This window comes from Calonectris borealis, chromosome 24 (genome assembly GCF_964195595.1).
Source record: "Calonectris borealis chromosome 24, bCalBor7.hap1.2, whole genome shotgun sequence".
NCBI lineage: Eukaryota > Metazoa > Chordata > Aves > Procellariiformes > Procellariidae > Calonectris > Calonectris borealis.
In genome coordinates, this window is record NC_134335.1 from 6,905,811 (window position 1) to 6,924,939 (window position 19,129).

Here is a 19,129-nt window from a genome sequence, read left to right on the forward strand (position 1 = left end):
GGTTACAGAAGCTAGATGTAGCTGAAATAGTTTATTCTTCTTCTTTTTTTGTTTTAATATCTGATGGCTAGAAAAGCCAATGCCTTATTCTAAGAACCCGCCTTCTCGCAGGCAAATTTTCTGCAAGTTGATTTCATTCAAGTCAGTGAGCGCAGATCTGAAGAGCACTGCTTGGCAAGGCTGGGTTTCGCAGTGTGAATGCTCTGCAGTGTCGGTGGCTACGTGGCTATTAGTCTGTGTGCCATAGATTAGCTGCTGCTTTTTCCCCCCCGACTGCTGAATTTCTAAATATAGAGTGTTCTTCTTTTCCCAGGCTTTCAATTTGTGCCTCAGAAAGTTATATCCAAAGGGTGTGCCAAACCCTATTTGACCATGTTCTGGAGGAGAGAACTTGCTTGAATAAGAGAGAAAAGAAATGTGGTTAAATACTATAGTTTTATGGCAATGTAAATGACCCTAATGCGTACCCAGTTGCACAGTGATAGCAAAAAACCAACTGTGTTGTGTTGTTATTGTCATGACAACGTCGCTAGAGCTTTTCAGAACTAACATTAGGTAAAATTAAAGTGTTGCAGTGGAACTAAAGAACTGAGATATGTCTCTGGTACATTTTAGGTACTTAAACAATTTGATCGTCAGTTATTGAGCGGTATTTTGATAACAGACATTTCAAATTTTTTTTGTTTTGTTAAATCGTACCTGAACTTTTGTTTTCCTGGATCTCCTAAGTGCTTTGAAAGAAAATGTAAGTGGAATTTTAGGAGAGACTGAGTAGCAAACTGTATAAGTTTTGTTTTCCAGCAGGCTAGATCAGGGCTTTACAGTAAGGCAGGCAGCATGTCGTATTTCTTGCAAAGTGTCCAGACAACGTGTCGTCCCTTATGTCCCTCTGTTTCATCTAGTGCCTTTGGATTGAGATTGAAATGAATTTGCAGGGTAACTGTGCCTTTCACAGAGATCATCCCAATCTATTCTTTGGGTAAAATGAATAGGTTAATGGATATTTGATATTGATGCTAATAAATACAGCCAGTCAGAGCTCACTTGGGTCCTGCTGTCCACAACGCTGGTATTACGTTTCAGTTCATTAAGGAGGCTAATGTTGGTGCAGTTCAGTGATTTTAAGCGCTTGGTAGCGCTTCTTTTCTAATTGTATTCCAGCTGATTGCAAATCTTCTTGTGGTTGCCTGTGTGTAAAGCTCTGCCTCTGCTGAAATCCTTGTCTGGATTTCCATTGTTACCTTCTAAAGTCACCAAAGGCAGATTTATTTTTTAACTAGGCTTTAAGGCTTTATTTTACTCCTGTAATAAGTGTTGTATGCTTCCTTTAAAAAAAGAAAGTTTTTTAGCAGTTTTATTTTGCTGGTAGTTTGCATCTTGGAATGCGTTAGGAATGTCAAGCTTAGTCTTCCATAATTATGTTGCATTGCTTGCTTTCAGTGCAGTGATTTGTGATAAAGTGCTTATTTAATCTGAATTGCTCCAGTAATTACCTGTTTTTAGGAGAAAGGGATTTATTGCCATGACTGCCCAGGACTGCGCACAGCTATAAGACGTGCTATTGCAGTGGTTAGTCTTTTTAGGTCTTTAAATTCATGTACAGAATTGAAGTACAAATCAGAACTGCAGCAGCGTTTTCCTGTTAGGTTTTCATTTCCTTGGAGTCTTCCTTTCTCTTCGCTCTCCCTCCCTTGTTTCAGTGATTCTTTCCCCTTCTTTTTTTCCTTCCCGTTTTTTGGCAGAAATAGAAAGGGATGAGAACTGTGGGCTGATCTGTGGAAATGCTGCTATATACAGAATTCATCTGGTCTTCTATGAAAGTCGCACCACGAAATCTGTGATTCTGCCGGAAAAGTATGAGTTTGAGAGAACAGCTCCCTAGAGCCTGTGTGCTAGGAACAGATACTGGCAGAACCTCTAAATTACAGATTCTGTGTCCATCGGGCAAGTATGCCCCAGGGGTATGTGTGAGCATCCCAACAGCAGCACGGATGTCCTGTCCTGCGGACTAAAGAGTGTCTCTCCAGCCCTCTCTGGGGGAGTGAATTCAGCAAAAGTTGCATTTTGCTGTAGTAAGCCAAGCAGCACCGAGCCGCGTGTTTTGGTTTGCCTTCTCACCAGTGGCTTGGGAGGGGGAACCAGGCAGGTTCTGTATCTGGGTCTGCTGCTCCAGTGCTCCCTTCCCCACGGAGGGGGGGCACAGAAGCCCCCGTGGCTTTCCCCACAGCCAGCCATCGAGGCACAGCATTTCCAGTACAATTTGCACCGCTGAAGCTGTGAACTATCTTCTAGATGTCCCATTCCCCTTTTGCAAGAGGGCAAGTACGTTTTCCTCTAGAGCTGCGTGAAAAGCCACCTGAGGATTACTGAGGTTGCTCCATAATTTATCATTTTAGGAAGCTGCAGGAGAGTTGCAGGTACATACGGATGCGGATGCCAGTGAATAGCAGTTTTGGGGGTCCTTTACCAAACTGGGACAAGTAGTGGATTTACATGCAGCTTAAAAAAAGTTCTCAAAGTTTAAAAGTGTCAATTATTTCTCCTGCACACTGCAATGAACCTCTGATTATGAGAACTGATTTTTATATGTAACTTGCTTTTGAATTTAGCCTTCTTTGGCACATCTGAAGTACTTTTGCTGTCCACCTAAATAAAATCTATAAATCTTGGCGAGCTCCTAAGTGAGAGATGAGCAAAAATTTTAAGTATTTCAAATAAGTTCCTAAGGATACATAGCATTAGGAAGTCAATGTATTTTTTTCTTCCTTCTTAATCCTTTAACAGTGCAGATGTTTTCTGACAGTAGTAGTAAGAACCAAGCATACATTTTGGCAGTATGTTTTTAGCACCCATGGTTGTGTTTCTTACCCACGGACTCTATGGAGTTTTAGGTAACATTTTAGGTAACATTTGTAGTTGATGCAGTATTTGCAATCTGAACAAATAGATATTTTTGTAACATTTCCTAGGTACTGTGGAATTTGTGAGTCAGGTATTTGTGAGTAAATTGGTTGACATTTTCTTCAAGAGCCTGGATTTGAAAGCGTGGAGTTTTCCCTGTGGAAGAGAAGGGATCTGGATATTACTGCTGTGCCTGAAGGGTCCCGGGGAAGCAGGGTCAGAGGCAGAGCAAGCTTGGCAGGGAGGAGGCTCCGTGGTTTGGGGGAAGACCAGGAGAGAAGTCTGGCTTAAACCAGAAGGGCAGGCTCTAGGGCCCCGGGATGAGGAGAAGGATACAGTTTGGTTCTGCTGTTTCATTTATATCTTTTTTTCTTTTTTAGCTGAAGTAAAAAGAGAGTTTTCTAATCTGTTACAAAACCTGCTTGTCTAAGCCCTCCCAACCCCCACGAAGGGGAGCCTTTGTAATTTCAGAAACGAGTGTCATGTGTGCAAAGCAAGTAGTTTACCAGGATAAGTTATTGCACATGAGCATTGCCTTGTACCCTGTGTAATCACTCGCACAAGTGCAAACCGAGTGGAAGAAGGTGATGGCTCTGGTGACCTTTTGGCTTCTTTGCACAATATCAGTAGCAGCGCAGGTGCAGGGCATCAGTGAATGAGGCCTCTGTCTCCCACCCCGGATTTGCACTCATGTTTTTCCTGGCATAGCTGAGTCTGCTTAAGTATGAAAAAGATGGCACCCAGAGCTGACACAGCTTATCTGCCAAAAAAACCCCAGCAAACCCACCCTGAAGAGCCAGTCGGGGTGTAGGCACAGCCGTCCTGGCAGAAGAGCCCTTTTGCCAGCTTAGGTTATGTCAAGAGCTCTGCCAGTTGAGGAACATCTTCTATCGGCACATCCCGCATCTCCACCGGGAGGCACTGCTGGTGTAACTACAGCCTCGTGGATCCCGGAGTCATGGGGAAATGCCCGAAACGCAGGTAGAGGGAAGAGACGGGTTCATTCCTGTATTCCCCACAATTTCTTCCTTGTGTGTGGTCACTCGCAGCCTCTGAGGCTTTCTGAAGAAGTTGAACCCGTAGACAGTAGCTTCAGGCTTCCCAAATTTTGACAGGTAATTTTGTGACAAGTCTCGGCCGTGTTTCCTGGGGAATTTTAATTGGAAAAGGAAACGAACAAGCGTGGGGTATGGATCTGTGCACAGTCGGTACGCATCAGTTCAGAAATAATTACATGGATCTGTGTACTGTGTAGGTAAGAAAGAGATGTATTAGTGTTTCTGTTAACCTTTTTTTGAGAGGTTGAATCCACGGAAATAGGATGACTACTTGTGAAGTAAAGCGGTAAAACTTGGCTGAGTGCAGGGGTGTCAGAGGCACCGATGTGCTATTAATAAGGCCAGCTTTCTTTTCACATGTTCTGTGCTTCTTTCTCGCTCTGCCTGCTCTCCACTTACTCAGGTTGGGGGTTTTTGTTATTTTTAAACTAGATATTTTTTCCTTTCTCACAAGCTCTGTCAAAATGGGACTTAACTCTAATAATAGTTGGCTTGAGCAAAACTCTGCAGTTATGCTGAGAGCTTTGAAATCATGGGAAAAGGTAGTTTGCTCTGCTCTGTTTTTCCTCTTCTCTTCTCCTGAGTAATTCTGTAAATTAGTGTGGGAGCCAAGTTGTGGCTGAGAAATATTTTCAGGCAGCCTTAACCTGAGAGGATAGGACAGAGCTCTGATCTCTTCCTGCGCTGGCGTATGGGTTTATCAAGGCTCATGCCAGTGCATATCTCAAATCTCCAATTAAAACCTGGTCCTGTTGACAAAGGCTGAGCAGCTACACCATCACCTCTCGGTATGCAAAGGAGCGGTGCTTGGGCTCTGACTCCATCTGGCTGTCGCTCTGATGCCCGCAGGGATCGGTGATGTTGCTATATCTGCAAGAAAGTGTCTGTCTGAAACTACAAATTAATGTTAAAAGTGAGCGGAGCTGGAGAACATAGGCTGGCAAATCCATAATGTTTGTTTGGCTTTCTCAGAAGGTCTTGGTTTGGGCACAGCTATAGCGTGTGTTTGGGAGGATCCTTAAGTGAACACGTAGAAACACATATTGTCCGCTGCTTGGACAAGATCTGCAGCGTGTTTCCACCAGAAATCCGGCACAAGCAGCCAAGGCAAGGCTATTCCTCTGCCCCGCTCTGTCTCTCCGTCTCTCTCTGTCCTCCCTCCCTTTCTTCCTCTCTCCCTGGTAGTGATTTGAACTGCTGCAAGCTGCAGATCATAACATTACTCTGGCCTTTAGGACTTGCTTCGCAGGCTCATGAATCAGCCTGTGTCTGTGATTAATTCAGAAGACTTTGCTGATCTGAAGTTTCATCTGCCGGATTTCATTTAAGAGCTTGTGTCGGTGCCGCGCTCATTCTTCTTCAGCATTTAATCCTGTAACTGCAGTGGGAAGCTTGCAGCAAATCCTTTGACTTGTTCTCATGGGAACTTGCTTTTGCTAAAGGAAAGGCAAGTGAAAGTCCTCTGTTACCCGCTTGGCTATGTATTACATCATTCCTAACTGTGTTTTTACCTTTGTAAATGGAACATTTGGAATATTTTTCTTGCAAACCTGGCCAGCCATGGCAGACCGTGGCTACGTCCACCAAAAGAGCGAGTCACCACATGATTGTCCAGGTACTCTGTGACATGAGATACCTTTATGTCAAACCTGGTTTCTGTGAGCTCTGTGAATCAAATCAAATCATTTTGAGGTTATCCCATGGCAGTCTATTGCATGGTGTGCTGTTCTCTTGGGTTTGTTTTTTTAATCTCCCACTCTGCTTTCATCTATAGCCTTAGTTTCTCCCCAAAACCCTTTTTTTAAAAAAAAGAGGGGTTTGTTTATTTGGGGGGTTCTTTTTTTGTGTTTTGAGAGCATTTGATTGCAGGATATATCTAGCTGAGTAAGAAAGCAGCATTGAAAAATACTGGCTGCCTAACTTCTAATAATGGCTTGAAGCTTCCTTCAGTGGTTAAATTTGCAAAACCAGAAAGTGGAAGAAGCTATGGGGTATATTAATAACATTTTTTAGGTTACTCTGCCTTCCCAGTACTTCTGTCTTAAATAACTTTTGGAGGATAGGTTAAACTTCAGAATGCTTTAAGGATTGAATTTGTCACAGGCGTGTGGATGGAGCCTTCTTGTCTATGATTTCCAATGCTTGGGCTTGTTAGCTGTGTTCAAAAAATAGACATTCATTACCTACCTCTTCTGCTCCACTGCAAGCTGATGAACACATAAGTAGCGGAGAATGCATCTCTTTCCTTTGCTTTTGTTCCTTAAAACTGTCTGGCGAAAGAAATTAGGAACAGAAAATAAGACCCACATGTGAAGATTATTTTATTATCTTCAATCGAGAGATTCAGGAGAAGCAAGAGGGCATCGCAGTATGTTCAGTTCAGAGGAGGGCAAAGATCCCCTGACTAGGGCAGAGCCCGTAAGCTCCGGAGCCGGAGGAGTTACGTCCGTGTGGTGATGTGAACAAGCTCGTTAGCCGTGGTGCAGTGCTGTGCCAAACGCAGACATCTTGTTTCCAGGTGCGGAGGAGCCACATCCCTGGTTGCTCAGGTTTCTTTCCTATAAGAAAGGCGTTTTGTAACACGCATTAAGTATTTTTCTTTACAGGAAACAAAGTGCAGGTGGGGGAAAGGTGTGCCATTGTACACCACACAGTAAAATATCTCCTCAAGCACTGTTGATCATCAGAGCAATAACTCCCAAAGGTAATACCCAAATCTACAGTGGAGGGAGCTCTGTATTACTGGTGATGCAGCTGTTATGCAGATGCCTGCTCTGATGAGCAAAAATAGGATTGTGCGATCTCTGGCCCCAGTTTGAAACTGTGCACCAGCGAACTGTGCGAACTGGAACAGTTTGTCACAAGGTGGTTAATCAGCCTTGTAGGATTCTGCCTGCACAAGCCTGGCCTACATTAAAAATAATAAAAAAACCCTGATGTCGGGACCATATAACACATCCTGGCAGTTTTGGGTAGCTGATAGTGTTACTACTCTGCAGTCCTTTATACTGTTTTGGTATTTTGATTTGTTGTGTGTGCATTTTGCACTTAAATTTTGAATAGCGTTGCTTCTGTTGTATTCATTCCCCATTTGTGTTGGGATTTTAGCAACTTTGATCAATGGGTTCGATAGGAAGAACATTTCTGGAATGGTGAGTTGGTACCAGGAGGAAGATTTTGTATTCAGAATTGTACATAAGCACGTATAAAACCGGATTTAGGAGTCATGCTTGGCTGCTAAGGAAAAAAGTAATGTGATAGTATGGTCATTGTCCAAGCAAAACAATTCCAGTAATAAATACCAAGTATAACAAGCAGCTGGAGAACAAGCATTATTTGGAGATATGAGTCAGCAAACAATTTTGAAAATAACACATTTGCTTGAGGAGAGACTGTGAACACCAAAAGAAATGAGTTTTACCCTCCTGATCATCGAGATGTCTGCATAAATAGAAGCAGATTCCTCTTTAATCCTTCTGACCCTGAGGTTGTCCAACTTATCTAGTGAGCCCACATTTTAAAGACCGTGACAGCAATCCCTGAGATTGATAAACTGCATTGCAGCCTCGTACGAACCGAGGAGCTCGGGGTCAGCACCGTTAAACAGAGCAGCAGCAGTATTTATTCCTCAAGCATGCCATAAATGCAGGTATCGCCGCCGGCTTCAGTGGCACTAGAAAAAGGCTTGGCTGAAGCGTCCTGAGCCCTGTCACCCTCTTGGCTTTTGTCCCTGCTGCTGGGTGCTGGCCTTGCTGTGGCGGAGCAGGGATGCCATAGCTGGTGGTAAAGGCGGGTTACGGTGCGTTGTGCTTTCTGCTCTGGAGCGTGGTGTGCCGAGACGGTTGTTTTTTGGAGCGGGGCTGTAAACTAGGTCACTGTAAAACGATCCGTGTCATTTTGCTTTGTTTTTAGATAGCAGAACTCCTGGAGAATTTTTAATTGAGGTTGTTTTCAGTGATCTGATCAATGCGGCCACGAACTGTTGCTTAATAGCCCCTCAGAGTGGGAGGGGGCATCATTTCTTTAGCACTGTAATTAGATTTACGGAACGGACATCATAGGTACGAAGTGTCTCTGCTGTCCCCCAAGCTCGGGGCAGATGGGGCTCACGTGTGTGTGGCCCAGCCCATGTCCAGTCGGCAAGTTTGGACGTGCTTCCATCGAAGCATTCAGGCATGCTCAACCTCCCTGCCTTCCTTTTGGACGTGCCGAGACAGCCTTTTAGCACGGACTTGAGGATTTGCAGCGCGAACGGTAAGCGAGAGACCTGCGCTTAAATGACGGCGCAGACGTACCCCTAACCTCTGCAGTCTTTACGAAACGGGGCTTTGGCCCTTTCTGCGGTGTTCCTCTGTGGTTTTTGGGGCACGAAGGTGCGGTTCAGCTCCGTGCAAGGAACAAGCAAGCCGTGGATAACCCCGAGCGTCGCTCCCCTGGCCCCCTTCTTCGCGCCTGCAGCGTGCTTTCCTAGAGGCACTGCCAGCTGGAAGAGGGTGGCAAGCCCGGGTCCGGCTGTAACAGAGGCTGACGAGGGCTTCTGCTGAGAGAAACCAGAGGCAGCTGCGCTTTGCTCTCCCTCCCTTCCCCGTCCTCTGCCCTTCGTCCGCGGGTGGACCCGGGGCCGCTGCCCCGCCGAGGTCCAAAGGGCCACCGGGGAGGGAGGGGGACACGCCGCCGGCGGGCAGGGGCTGCGGAGCCGGCGTGGAAGGAGGCACCTGCGGGAGGTGGAGCCGGGCCGGCGGGGCTGGTTTCGGCGGGGAGGGGCCTGGCAGCAGCCGCAGAGGCGGCGGGCACCCACCGCGCACCGCCCGGGCCGAGCCGCGCTGCCGGCGCTCCCTGCGGGGCCCAGCCGCCACCTGCCGCTGCGCCCGCGGCTGCTCCCCTCCTCGGGCAGGGGCGGGCGGCTGAGCCGGAGACCCCCGGGCTTGGGGGCGGCCGCCGGAGGGGTTTGCTGGCCCGCGACGGGGCGAGGAAGGTAAGAGAGGTCTCGCTGCTTTTTCTTCCCCTCGCGTTAGCGTCTTATGTAAGGCTTGCAGCGTATTTTTAGGTTCCTGAGCCCACTTGTTGCTTAGTAACTTGCCGGCTGTTTAATTTGCAGTTTTGGGGAATTAATGTCTTTGAATGAGGATTTTTCTTTTCTGGCCCATGCTGGAGGTGGGACCCCCCAGCTGGGCGCAGCGGTGCCAGGCTGTGCTGTGAGGCGTCCTGCGCACGGGCGCGTGTGGCGCGGGACATCGTGCCCGGAGCAGAGCTGATCTTGCACGGGGGCAACGCAATCGAGGCTCTCAAATGACTTCTGCTGGAGAGGGGTAGCCTGGGATCGTGTTTTTAGCCAGATGAAAAAATACCCGATTCTCAATAATTTCCAATGACGCTCTCTCATCCGACACCCTGGCTGCAGACCCGTTTGTTTCTGCTGTGAGAGAAGATCCTCGGGGATCTGTGCCCTTGGGCAGGTTGCCTGGCTTGGTGGTTGGCCAGCCGAAGACTGATTAAAGCCGCATACTTCCCCCCCTTCCCCCCTGCTAATTGTTTTACTTCTGTTTCCCTTTTACTAATCTCTGACTTCAGGTTTCTGTTGTGCCTTTCTACTCACTAGGTCCATAGTTGTAAACTGTTTTATTGGACTTAGCCCTAGGGTGTGTAGCAAGCCGGAGCTGTTAAAGGGAGCCTCTTTCATGTCTGGGGTGATTTGTGTGAGGATTCCCACCCAAATCCCAGGGGAGAAGGAATTTCAGCTTGCAGGCCCCCTCCCGCACGGTCCTTGGGGTTGCAGAGATGTGAGGTCGGTGCTTCCTGCTCAGATTTCATACCTAGCTCCCAGAGAGGCAGCTGACAGATGGGAATGTCTAGAATTTGAATTTCAATAGGTTTTTGCATATCACTTTATCTTTTTGTTTTCCCTCCCTCCCCAGACTGGCCCTGGAGGACGTAGGATGCATTCCTAAGCATTAATATTATTGATGCTGTTGTGCAGGAGAAGGGGGCTTCCTATTTAAAAATGCTAGTCCTTTGTTTGCCGGAGCCCCGGGGCAGTGAATGCACACTCTGAAAAATAAAATTCCCAGGGAGAGTAGTTACCGTGATCACAGTAGACACTGTGCAAGTAGCCATGGCTCGTCTGTTCATATTTGTTCAGAAAACCTCCTGGAGGCTATAGTCCATTTTAAGGACTAAATGCCCTGCAGGATCTTATTATTTATGACAGGGAAGACAGGAGGCCTTCCCTTTCCACTCTTTCCTGACCTCCTTTGTTCTGGGCACCACAGAGGCATGATGAGAGAGTCTCATTTGAAATCAAAGCTCTGGACTGGTAAGATAAAGGAAGAGAATAAAGCAGGCAAAACAATACAATATCTGCATTCCTAAGTCTTAGAAAGCAGATTTAGTTCATCGCAAATCCCTAAATGTATTGGGCCCAATTTTCATTTTCAGCAAAGCTTTTTTACATTTCTTTGCCTGTGTAAGGAGGATCGGGAAGATGTCATTTTCATCCTCTTTAAAGCTCTTCTATCCTGCCGGTGCTGTATGAAGTGACTGTAACGTGAGTGAGGCTCATGTCCGTTGTCTTCAATATTGTTTCCACTCCAGGTGAGTGGGAATTTTGCTTCCAAAGGCAAAATCATCCAGGGCTTAATGCAGGTGTTAATAGCTAAAGTATAAACAATGTAGAAGGTCAGGGTTGTAAATAGAAAAGGAAGCAGACCGATATCGATCTGGGAAGAGTAGGTTACTGTAATTTGAAAGCAACTGGTCTGGGCTGTAAACAGCTGCCCTCTGGCTAGTGAAAATGGAGATCGGCATCTGTTGTGAAGGGATTGGGAGAGCTGCAGTAATGTTGCTTGTCATGCTGGGAGTACCGCATACTTCAGAGGAGTCTGTACACTGAGGATTGAAGTAACGGCTGTGCCGTGTGGTTTAAGGAAAGGGAGGTGGTGTGCTTTGACCCGAGTCTCCTCCTTATTCCAGATGGATTGCTCGTGTCCCTTCCTGATGGAATAAAAACGTTCCTTCCCAGTGTCTTCCCAAGGCCTTGCATAAGAGCAAACACCCTCCCGCTCCAGGATTGGGCTCCATCTGCCAAACTCCTAATTATTCAAGTTTTGTTGTTTGTTGATTCATGTCAGTTCTTTTTTCATTGCTTGCCTCCTCCCACCACCCAAGCTGGAGCGTGCTGCCATGCAAAACTAGAGTGACTTGACTGCCGCAGTCACGCCGGTTCTCCTGGTTTGGCTGATGTCAGGATGGGGCTGAAGCATTATTTGTGTTTGAATGACTCGTGAAAGCTCTGGGCTGCATGCATGTGTCCGAAGCGCTTGATGTTATTCAGGGTTGGCTTGTGTTGCTGTCAAGTTTTTGGAAAATCTCCTGCGGCACTGCTACCATTTGTAGCAGAAGTAGAAATAGCGTGGGTGAGGCTCGAGCAGCCGTGCTGCAACTTCGTTTAGACTGTTCTGAAGCCTTTTGATCAAAGAAGGATACTGCGTGCAGCATGCAGCCGGTGTTTGAGTAAGGGAGGGCACAGGCACTTCTCCTTCAAATAAGTATGATTTGAGAACAAGTCGATTCTTGACTTCTCTGAAGCCATGGCTGCTGTAGACAGGACAATAAACGTTTGGTTTAGATTAATGGCTGAGGTCAGCCATTAAGAAACTCCATCTGTAAGGATAGCTAGCAGCTCAAGTAATTACCGACAGAGCATGTGTGGCATTTTCATCACCGGAGACCGTTGAGTTGGAGAAACTTCTGGCAGAGATCATAGAATCATAAAATAGTTTCGGTTGGAAGGGACCTTTAAAGGTCATCTAGTCCAACTCCCTGCCGTGGGCAGGGACATCTTCAACTGGATCAGGGTGCTCAGAGCCCCATCCAACCTGGCCTTGAATGTTTCCAGGGATGGGGCATCTACCACCTCTCCGGGCAAGGGGATGGCTGAGGTACAGTTGAACCTGTGCTGGTGTCACTTCATGGGTTAGGTGGCATCTTGGCTCTTGAGTGTTCTCCCCTCTCTTCCTTATTTGCAAGAATCTGGAGAGTATCTAACAGACAATTACCTGGTTGATGTTGATGCTTACCCGGGTGTTGATGTTGATGCTTACCTGGGTGTTGATGTTGATACTTACCCGGTTGTCCTTAATGCTACTGCACCGCTGGAGGTTCAAGATAAGAAATCTGTGAACCAGTAACACCTTTCATGGGACACAGTGCATCACCTTTGGGGCTGTTCTGAAATAGGGTTTCTTATCAAACCATAGGAATTGTGTAAGTATTAGAGATACATTCACGTTACATTCTCTTTAGTGCCAATTCAGCGTTACATGAAGGCCTCAGCACATTTTGGTGTGGTGTGTGCTTCGGCCTGCAAGGTCGAAGGATCATATCCCGAAGTGAACATGGGTGAAAGACTAACACTGTCTCCCTGACGGACAGGTCTGATGATTAGCTGTGCTAGTGATACAGTTACCTGAGTCAGAACATTATTTTTCAAGAGGATGGTTAATCTCCAAGGTAAGCGAGATAAGCAAAAGGACTGCATTAAACTCTGCTAAAACACATAGAGGTTTAGCGAAATGTAGAGAAAAAAGATATTGCAGGTGTCTCTCTTGCTATTTTTCTTACAGCTCTACATTTCCCAGTTTGCTCCCCTTGTCTCCCAGTCCCGCTGCTGGCCTTGTGACCTCTTTCCTGTCACCTGAGCTGCTGACACTGCTGCCTTGTGTGCTAAGAGCCCTCATCTCTATTGTTTTGTTTTAAACTCCCACGTGTTTTCCAGTTTTGGCCTCTGATAACTTGTTTTCTTTGAACTACAGCCCCATCTATTATTATTTCCTCACCTCTGATTGCAAGCCCTTGAGGCCCCTGTGTTGCCCAACCAAAGCCCTTCCCTGCTGCATTGTCACTAAGACTGTATCAGTCAGCGCTGCTTTTTTTTCCAGCTACAATTCAAACATGTTAATAGAATTAATAGATTGACCTTGTCAGCCCTTGTACCTTTGAAACGCCTCTCCTTTCTCAGTTAGCCTTCAGCTAACTGATTTGTATCTCCTGACCATATACTGCTTCCCTCAGGGTAGGTATGCTGTACTTCAGGGAATTAATTCAGAGATGTCCTGTGCTCTGTTTGTTGGGGAGGTCAGGTCATGGTATCTTAATGCTCCCTTACGGCCTCAGAGTCTGTGAAAAGATCGGGCATATCTTTGGCCTGGGAGGTATCGCAGATTTCTTGGTACCAGATGCTGCTATCTGTGGGTAAGTGACATACTTATGCATCTAGCTAACCTTGCAGTTATTGTTCTTACCCAATTATAAATAACAAATTTGGCAGTGAAGAGCATGGAGGCAGTTTTTGTCATTGTAAATAGTTCATGGTTCTCATACACGTTTTCTCATTGACATAAAGAAACCTCCAGACAGTTCAAACTGCAGATAATCCTTGTGCATATCGTTACAGGTGTGTGTGTGTTCAGTCAAATAAATTATGTTGAAAGCAATCAATGCTGCTGGTCAGATATGCTGTTAGCTTTTGAATTTGCAGTCTCCTCTCTCTGGAAGAGGACTAATGAGACCCAAATGCAGCAGAAGCTGACGGGTTGTATGATCTGGGCATGAAAACGCTCCGAGTGAGTTGCCAAGCTGGTAGATCTCTGGTGCCAGATGTTCCTATGCTAACCAAAATCAGCCGGTACTCCAGCTTGAGCCAAAGGCTGAGGTTGGCAAGGACGAGGAAGAGTTGCACTTTTGTTGGGACTGTTGCCTACAGACACTGCCCAAAGGATGGCTCCAGAAGCCTGGGCAGATACAAGAATAAGCGCGGCTTCCTTATTACTGGGCTTTGTAAATAAGAACAGCAACACCACTTACCGGTTTTAATGACCTACTTTACTCTCTGTGCGTATGGTGCTCTTGTCATAGCTGGAAATACTGCTTATAGTGCTTATTCTGGCTGGTTCTTGTCATCATAGTTAATTTTAATGGTTTTTATCTAATGACACTGAAATTAATCACCTTTAACGTATTTCATGACTTCAGAGGCCAGCCTTTACTGATGTCAGCCTGGCACAAGATAAATGCTGCAGCATCAAAAAGCACACAGCATTTTTTTTTTTTTTTTTTCTTTATAGACCAAATCAGTAAGTACACATTTATGAAGGTTATTGGAGATAGAAGGATATTTTTAAACTCTCACATCTATGGAATTTTAAAATCTCGTTCTGAAAATCTTTATGACCAACGAGGGAGCCCAGTGTAGAGATTAGTGCAATTATTGATGTGGTGCTAGTTGGTCCTTCTTCAAAACCAGCGTCCTATTCAAGGACTAAAGGACGGTGCTTGGTGGTGCATGGTTCCAGATTCTGGTTGGATTTTTAGGGCTGTATAAATTAGCTTCCAAAATAGAATCTGCTGTGGCAGGAGGAAAGGAGTAAAATGTCTTGTTGCTAAGGAACATGACAGAGAACTGGGAGATGTGACTCAGTTCTTGGCTTTGTATAATTTCTCTTCGGTGAGATGTGGGTCCGCAGAGCATGTCTTTCTAAGTGTGAAGGGATGGATATTAAAAATATTTATGGAGGTTTTAAGGAGGGGCCGAGATAACTGGTGCTGTGTGCGGAACCAGTTGAACTCAGTCCACTCACACAGTTAAATATATTCCTGAGTGGTTGCAGAATCGGGAGCATAGGAAATATGCGGCAGAACCAAACCCGGCTTCTCATCTCCTGACTCCTGGTACTGCTCTTTCTTCAAAAGAGTCTGTTGCTGCTCTTTCTCTCCCCGCAGTAGAGTTTAATTTTAGAGGAGAATGGGTCTTGAGGGGCTAATAGCCTGGAAAAATTTTAGCTTGACTTGCTGTGAATCTCTCTTCAGAGAGGATGGATTTCGCTTTTGGTTTGTAATACCTAGCTGTGCTTTTTTTTTACGACATTCCCACACCTTTTTCCATCTTGGATTTTGTGACTGGATATCGCAGTTTGTTTATATATTTTAAACTATGCAGCCACACGTGTTCTTGCTTTTGACCTTTGCACCACGCTCTCCTCGCAGCAGGGCACAGCTGGGTTCTGCAGGGTGTAAAATCCCTGTTAATAATAAGAGAAACAAACACACCGGCCACGTGCTAGGAATGTGGGTCAGCATACACCCCCCAAGATTTTCTCTTAGGGTCGAAGCTTGCTAACCCTGTGTTAGAAAACATGCTGCCGTCAACGATGCTGCCAAGAGGATTTTGTCTAAGCGTGAGTTCAAAACCCAAAATATTAGCGATAGCAACAGGAGAGAAGGCAGGTGCTCTTTATTTGCTTAGCATGGGTTTGTTTTCCCTTGGCAAAGTCTGGTAAGGTTGCAGGGGGACAGGCGGACAGAGCCTTTGCGTCGTGGGGTTTTTCGTACTGAAAAGGGAAAGAAAATGCGTGCACAAAGTAATTTGGGGGACACAGTAAGGCTGCATTTATTAAAAGGCTTCTCCTGTTTGGTCGCCGTGATTCAAAGCCAAGCTCTTTTCCATCCTACCTTTCCTTTTGTTGCCAACGCTTTGGGCAATTGTAATTAAATATTACATTTTAGAAGTGGTCTCGGGAAGAGTTTTGTGGCCCAGACATGATACTTCTGCAGGCTGGGCTGAGACACGTGGTATCGTTGGACTGTGCTCTAACCTTACGGGTGTAAATGCAGAGCAATTGCATCCCTGTCAAACCTATACAGGCGCAGGAGGGATCCGAAGTTGGCACTCCGAGGCTTGGTTGTGCCTCAGCGAATTCGGCTCGGTTGCCAGCAGGCCGAGGGTATCGTTCTGCAGCGCGTTGGCGTGGGCAGGCAGCTCGGCCGGGGAAGGTCCGCTTTCCTGCTCCGCCGCCCCTCGCTGGGGCTGCCACCGCTGCTCTTCTGCTCTAACAGCATCAACCAGCTGATTATTTTTAATCTGGGTCGCTGCGGTGACTGCAGCGCAACCCCACGGGAAGGTGTAGGAACGCAACAGGAGTGCCACGATGGCCCCGAGGGCAGCAGGTCGGAGGAAGACGCAGGAGACCTCAGCATACCCCAAGAGATCCCCTTGAGCTTTCAGCGGGTTCCCAAAGTAACCCAGGGAAGGCGTGTTGTGCTGAACGACACCATGGAACTACTTTGAATCAGCTGGTGGCGGACACATTTCTCCAGTAGACAAGCTGCGTAACGTATATCCTGAAGTGCCTTTTCAGTCTGCGGCATTAGGGTGAACAAGCCCTGCTTTTAATGAAGTAATTGTTATTTAATAGTTTTTATCAATGTCAGGGGGATTTCGGGCCTCGCTTGTACTACAAAAGCTTGGTGGTGTAGCATCAATGGCGTGGTTTGATTGATAAATGTTCCTCAGGGAGGTACAGTGTATGGCAGTTTCCCAAAACCACAATAAACTCCTGGCACAAATACTCCTTTTTCTTCCCTCCCTTCCCGCCGTATAAAGGCTTTGGCCGGCGTAGTTGTGTCAGCTAAGGGTGTGATATTTTTTGACACACTCGTGCCAGCAAAACTTCACAAGTAGTCCAACCTCAGGTGGGTTTTTTTGTTGAGGTTTGGATTGTTGGGGTTTTTTTTCAGCCAGTATCACTATGCTAGGTGGAGAATTTGTCTTTGCTTATTCAGGCCAGACGATTTAGCCAAACCTGCCTTTCTGAGGAAAATTAGTCCCTGCTCCTTCTAGGAAAGCCTCTGTTTCTCGGTAAACAATTTGTTTTCTTAGCAGTTGAATCTAAGGTTGAAAGTAATACGCATAAGCGTTAGGGTTTTTGTTCAGTTTTGTTTGCCTTTCAGTTGGTAGTTCAGCAGCATCTCTGACTGTAGCAACCATGTAAAATTGTCTGGTAGTAATGCTGCTTTATCGTCTGAATTTATTTCTATGTCACTTGTCAACCTGAACACCTCACGTGGAGACACAAACGGAGTGGTTCGGATTTATCATATCCACACTTCATTGGTGGGACAACAGAGGAAGGTAGAAAAGGGCTAATTAGTTTATTCACATCTCCTTAGTTTGTAACAATTGTAGATTTGTTTCTGGTCTAAACCCCGTGCCTTGATTCCATAATTTCCTTGCATTCACTAATTCTGGGTTTTTCAAGATCCTATGTGGGAGCATAGGACCACGGCTTGCAGGGCAGCCGGAGAGCGCTGCTCGCTATTGCCCGTACTGTCACCGGTGGGACAGCAAAGGTTTGGGACCAGGGCTTTGGAGCAGAAAACATGTATTCTGCGGGGTTCTTGGTAGCAGCCTTGGCGTTGGGGCTTATCCAGAAACTGGGACTGCTGTGCTGGCTTCATCTAAACCGAAATGCATCAGAAATTAAATCTCTCTTAGGATGCGTTGCTGGTTCGAGGGTCAAATGGTGCCAGAGGACTTGGGAGCAGGATAGAAAGCATTTCACCTTTTATTGCTCTTGGCAGAAAGGCAGCATACCTGACAGCCTCCTGAGCTCTCGCAGCTTTTAAGGATAGCTCATCCTTATCAGACACCTACTTGCTTTTTTGTTCTTCTTCATAACCTGTCAGCAAAGGGATGACTGCTTGGATTTTTCTCGCTGTTCTCTTTTCTCCCCCACCCAGGAGAAGCCTAACTCCTATCAGTGAATCATTCTTGCGTAGGTATAAAGCTCTGAAGTCGGTTTAGCCTGAGAAACTCTCGTACAGAGTAGGCAGTGATTCAGAGAAGAGCAGTGCGGGAAGCTGGGTTTAACCAAGGAACCGTGCAAATGCTTCAACAGGCCGTCGATAAGTGAATTTCTGGTTACTTCACTGCTCGGGCATTGCCCTGACAGGGTCTTGGACTGGGGCACGGGTACACTATGGCAGCGTGTTTGCAGGATGCAGAAAACAAGACAATGATTTTAAAGGCTGAGTAGATTCATTGTGTTTTAAAAACTCGGGTCTCCTTTCTGGTTAGTGGTGTAAACAAGTATCCGTACCAAGCAAAGTACATCCTTGGATCATGGAAGTGTATCCATTGCACCTTTTTCTGTTTTTAATGCCTGAGGTGACACCCAAAAGTCACTTGCTGACCTGGTCACCAGCATTAGTAAAATTTCTGCAGTACTGGAGTTGGATGCATTTTTCTCCATTTTAAATCCATTAGCTGATGGACTCGTTTTTCATTTAAGTCGAGCAAGATGCTTCATGAAGAACTGTTTACGGAGTCTCTGAAATGATTCAAATGAATACATACGTATTAGTAATTGCTTTATTGGTCTGTTTATTTGAGTGTTGTAAAAGCGTCTGTCTCAGGTCTATCACCTCCAATAGCGTTATCACGGGAGCCCGAGGGTGCTAACCCTTTGAAATTCCACACGAGTCAGGATGAGGCTCTCCCTCCATTTATTCTTGAGCGGGGCTGATAGGAGATGATAAATGAGCCGTTACTTTACTGTGATGATGGATACAACCAAAATCTATCCTAACTTTGTTTGGCATGTCAGCACAATCTGTTCATTTATTGTGTGTAATTAAAAAACCCTGTCAAACTGAAAACATTCCTTTAATTAAAGCCCCCATAGCCACAGTTTGTCATGCTCAGTGCTTCTGCGTTTGGTTAAATGATTTGGCTTTGATTGTTGAGAATGCAGACGTGGTTTTTGTGGGAGATTTTAGGATTTCAGGTATTCAGATGTACTTGGCTGCTGCAGATCAGTGTGGTGTCACGCTGCTAAAAGGGATTTTATCCAAAAGCAGAACTCTACTCTACTCACGTAGATAGAAATACATTAAGGTCATTGGAATCAGGTTTATTATAAATAGAGGGACTGCATCAATACCTGGTAAAATAGAAGGAAAAATACTCAGGTGTTTAAAGGGATTAAAACATCATGAAGCATAGTGTGGTATAACCTTGTTCTTGGGACAAGGTTTTTCATGTTGTCTGGTTGAAGAATACCCTGTCTGCCTGTATGAAGCATCACTGCATAAATCTCTCTTCTGCCGAGTCCCAGCTTCCGAGGCTGCCCTTGAATCCCAAGTTGTGCGCACCAGCGAGCAGCAGTCGCGCTGCAGAGGCGCGCCTTTCTCGCAGCGGTCTTCACGGCTTTTGTTGTTCGTTCGAAATAGTGTTACTCTGCTGAAATTCGATTACAGTCCTTACGGTTTTAATGCAGGTGAAATACACGGTTGTCTGTCTTCTCTGGGATCTGGGACGGGAGCAGGGGAGAGGGATT

General features: G+C 46.0%; 1 protein-coding gene across 1 annotated transcript in view; it reads left to right on the plus strand.

Annotated features, from left to right (window-relative positions):
- ARHGAP32 (Rho GTPase activating protein 32) overlaps positions 1 to 19,129 on the plus strand; it is a 258,308-nt gene that overhangs the window by 198,843 nt on the left and 40,336 nt on the right. The gene's annotated exons all lie outside the window — the stretch shown is intronic.